Here is a 4,926-nt window from a genome sequence, read left to right as displayed (position 1 = left end):
CTGCAAAAGGTTGGAACCGCCAACCTAGCGGCCCCCCCACCCCGGCCCCACAAGTATGAGGGGAATCGCTAATCCTAGTTGAATATTATCTGTGGCCCTTGCTAATCAAGCTGGTCAACGTGACCAGGCGCTGAAAAAATAGTCTCATATAGAAGGAGGAAAAAACGTGTCATTACTGATTATAAAGGATAAATATATATAGGAAAGATTGAAGATTTTGTTGTTTGTGTACCGAATAAGGAAAATTTTAGATCGAGTATCGTCACCGACCACCTCTCCTCTTTGGTATATATCTCTCACCTCTTAATTATCTATCCCCTTCTCTAATTACCTAGTTATCCCTTAAGTCTCTTCTTAATTTACTATCATTGTCAATCCTTTTATTGATACTAGGGGATAGGATCCCTCTAGTAGATCCGGCCCACATGGGATTTGTAGATCCGAGACCTAATAGTCTATTAGAGTTTGTGAGCATATATATGTCTTTATTTATAAATTAAATAGGACAAGTAATGACACTAAAAGGAAGATTATATATATATGATGCATGTTGTTCACCTGTAAATCTTTATCGCCATCCACCCTTAATTTGTTGCCAACAATTTCTGTCCCTCTTCTCCTCGACTCCATTGCTCCTCTCCTCTCCTCTCCTCTCTCCCTTATCTTCTCATCTCCTTATCTCCCAGAGCTACTTGCCACTAGTGGCTTGCCCACCGATAACGATGGAATTTATCGATTATATATGAGAACTCGTGATTGCTATAGTAAATCTACCATACCATATCTTGCAACTTCCATAACCACCTATTTACTAGATTTTGTTATTGTTAATGGGTCGTCACTCTGGCCTTAGATCTAGATATTCTTTTTCTTTTTTGTTAAATTCTTGATAGTCAAGAAATATAACAACATTTTCTTTTCAAAACTCTTAAAATTCAGCTCTTTATACCTTTCAAAAAAAAAATCCTCTTTTATAAGATTGTAGTTGTGAGTATTTTCCTCTTAATAGTAGATTACTCATCGTCGTCAGTCGATCAATTACTACTTTTGTCCTTAAAGCATTGTAATCGTACCGTAATCTTGGCCTGTTAATGATGCTTTGTTGAAAAATTCAATACCATTATAGTCTTGATCCGTTAAGACCAACAACACGTTTTGATTCCACTTGTAAATTGAATTTAATTTTGATTACATTGCAAAAAAATGTCACATCAAACTTCTGATGAGATTATAAATCTGTAGCTCTGCAACAAAAGGTGAAATACCTCAATAATTCCACACGATGAATTTTATGCACTAAGTATAGAGGAAATAAATCAAGAAGCTACAAATAACCACTACGAAAAAAATATTATCTCGTCTTCGGCGATATTTGACTTTTGTCCACTATAATAAATCTATTCCATAATAATCAACTACAATTTGCTCTGCAATAATCAACTAAGTTATTTTTGTTCTTTTGAGGGGGGCTTATCCGAAACCAAGTTATTTTTGTCATTGAGGAGATAATGCTGATTTACCTGCCTAATTAGGTTGTGATACTTTCTCAGAGAAATGATTCATTTTAGAGGATTTTGAATTTAGATTGTTAAAATTTTGCTGGTACACATCATGGGTGACTCGACAACAATGACCATTGAGTTCCTTTCGGGCTAGATTACTATCTGAGAGGACTGTTTCTAATGCTGCAATGAAAAAAGCTGACCAGTTAACTAAAAGGGTTAGTCGTATATGCTGTTGTGCTTCTTGCAGGGAAATTTGCTTTGGATGTTATATGATTTAGTAGGTTTGTTAATGTTTCATGTCAGGTTGTTGAATTAGAGGAGCAACTTAGAATCATGAATATCCAGAGGAGGAAAGCAGAACAGGCAGCAATGGAGGCCGTCTCCATTCTAGAAACTAAAGGGATATTAATGATCTCTCTGATGCAATCGATTCTAGCTCTAACAAAGATGAAGGTCCATTGCTGAGAGAGGGTGTGAGGAAGACTTTGGAAAAAGTGAAGTTTGTACAAAGGCAAATGAAGAGAGGATTGTGGTTGGAGATGGACAATCAAATTCTTACCTCGAAGATTCATCCTCTCAAGTTGGGAGCTTGTCATGGAAAAGCCATAGTGGCAGCCCAGATTCGAAAGCAGGACAGTCCAAGACAGAGGCGAAATAGTTTTGTATCATATGTAGTCTTCTCCGAAGTATAACTTGGGAAAGTCATGCCGCAGAATCAAATGGAAAGAATTGTGGTTTGATGGCACTGACTTGGTGCTCTACCAGATCATCGGCAGATATGGGAGATGATTATGCAGTTAATCGTGTTGACTTAGCTAACTTATCTGTGAAAGTTTCTGGAAGTCTGACACCTTTGGCAAGTTTGGAAATGAAAGAAGCTGATGCAATTGGGAATGAGAGAGATGAAGAAATGGAGAGAGTTCTGGAGCAGCAAGCCCAGATGTTAGGTCAGTTTGAGGAAGAAGAAAAAACTCAACAAGAATAGGAGAAGAAATACAATGAGAATAAAAGCTCAAATCTGGTAAGGTTTTCCTTATGACATATGGAGGCAACCATGGTTTCAGATCTAGTTTAGTTTAAAATTTTTGCAAAGAGTTTTGGCTATTTCCATTTCAAAATATATATTCTTTTTATTGAATTATCATATGTCACAAATAGATTCACCTATAGGCATGGTTGTCAAGTTTGCCACCTATAATCCAAATTGTATTAAAAGACTCAAATCTCCACTAGCATCTTAATTGGCTATGATCTCATAATCTTATCGACCTTATTCAATGTTCTCTCAGTCTTCAATGTAAGACCTTGATTCTCACAATCATTTAACTTAGAAAACTCAAATCTCAAGTAGGATCTTAATTATATTTTGATCTCATAATTCTATGATCTGATCCTATGTTCTCATTCCTAAGTAGGATGTTGATTCGAACAATCACGACTTCATAGGAAAGCCACTAAAAAGTAGGAATTTCTTTAAATTTAAATTTCAAGTAGAATTTTTTAAAAAACCATTTCCATTATCATCTATTCTAATAAAAGTTGGACCAATAAAAATATTTTATGATACTACAACAGACATTCTAATTTTATTTAGAAAATAGCGTGAAAGTTTCAACCCTTCACAGTTGTATTACATGTTCTACTTATTTTCTACAATGATGCAATTTTTAGATGTTAAGGTAATAGTGTATATTGAAATATATACCATAAATTCTAAATTTCAAATACAATTTAAACAAAAATGTTAAATGGTAGTTTTACAATCCTAAGCTATAATTATATGATCTGTTCTGATGAATTTTCCATGATTCCTAGAAAGGATCTCAACCATGACAACATTGACTTCAAGGGCTTTTAACTTTACTGAGAACTTGTACTACTTTTTTTCCCACTCATTCTCCTTGCCTCGATAGTGCAAGTCCTGTGAAGCCACAGCTGTTACATTCTATTTGTATCTACAAATTCTTTATTTCTGACTCAGGTTTCCTAATGCAATCCTCTATTTTCCATGTCTGTTTGCTTTCTTTCTCCTATCTGTATGTTTGTTTGCCTCGCATATCCAATATGTTTTATCCGCAAGAACTAATGCTCTAAAAGTACATCCTATATTTTTTGGTATGAAGAAAATTTCATAGACAATAGCAGTCTATCAATTAGCACTTCTTATATTTTTACTTTATCTTTGTTCACTACAATTTACACTTTCTCCACTTTGAAATCATTCCCTTGCTGTTCCAGAGCTTGCTTTCCAAAACGTGTTCAAAAATTGGTCAGGTCTATATATACAAGTTCTTTGCTATTCTTGTTGAAATTGCTTTCCTAAGCATTGTGATCAGAGAAGCTGCATATTGTTACCAAAATTGTCACCATTTTGATTGTAAATCATAGAGCCAATGCTATTTTTTCTATTGTATTTTGGGCATATGAACATTTTGGCTAATAGTTTTGTCAATATTTTTCTCTCATTCTTTTTCTCAATATTTAGGGCCTCTCCAAATCTGGGATACTGATTACTGTGTCGTGTCACTGAAATCAATGCTAAGCCCCAGAAAGATGCATTTGCATGTTTTGAGAAAATAGTATATGAAAACTACCAAGCAAAATCAGATGGTACTGTGATTCTCCCTGGGAGCCAAGAACTTGAATGTCCATCTAAACATCCTGTGCTTGACATATCGAATGGTGTACAACCTCCTAATACATCAGATGGTGAACATCCTGCAGGTAATGCATCAAATGATGAACATTCAGGAAATATTGACAACAACCTCAAAGGAAAAGGTTAAGAATCGAATGCCTTCTGCCTACTGATCTATCTGGAACTCAAAGTAGAAGTAACTTTTTGGCTAGTGTCGATGGTTCAGTGGTTTAAGTAGGTCAACAAGTGGAAGTCAGTGACATTGAGGCCTGCTTCGTCGAGATTGCATTTCCAACCCAAGTAAGCACAGTGTCTTGCTCTTTTCATAAGAAGAGTGATATTCTAGTGCATGAAAACTCTGGCATTGGATCTAGTAATAACAATGATATACTTGCACAAAGCCATATTGATTCTCTACCAATTGGAAGCCATTCTGCCACTAATTCCTGGAAAGAGATACAAAAATGGCCATTATCAAGCAATCAAGAACTATCCGATATTAAGTTAGGACCTTTGATGTGAAACCATGGTACCTATTTTGCCTTACAAGCTGCCAAAATAAAATTATTTGAACGCTGTGGCATGCGTCAGTGTTGGTAACATTTTGTTGTATCTTGAACCCTTAACGGAGCTGTGTTCTTTCCTATGCCGAGATGCCTGAAATGCCTGCAAAGAGTTTGCATAATAGTCAATTTCAGCATTAGTTTTTCAGATAATTTCATTTTTGCCTTCGTAAGTTCAACTATTTTGTAAAATTCCTCTCAAGTTACGATACAGTCATTT

The 4,926-nt window shown here is 35.5% G+C and overlaps 1 pseudogene; it reads left to right on the top strand.

Moving 5' to 3' along the window:
* The first annotated feature begins 1,611 nt into the window (after positions 1 to 1,611).
* On the top strand, positions 1,612 to 4,665 carry LOC141818630 (uncharacterized; annotated as a pseudogene).
* The last annotated feature ends 261 nt before the right edge of the window (positions 4,666 to 4,926 follow it).

The sequence above is a fragment of the Curcuma longa genome, unplaced genomic scaffold (assembly GCF_044706935.1).
Source record: "Curcuma longa cultivar G26 ecotype Majalengka, Jawa Barat unplaced genomic scaffold, ITB_CL_G26_1.1 contig_25546, whole genome shotgun sequence".
Taxonomy (NCBI): domain Eukaryota; kingdom Viridiplantae; phylum Streptophyta; class Magnoliopsida; order Zingiberales; family Zingiberaceae; genus Curcuma; species Curcuma longa.
Note: the sequence above shows the minus strand (reverse complement) of the source record. Positions and strands in the feature narration are given on the sequence as shown.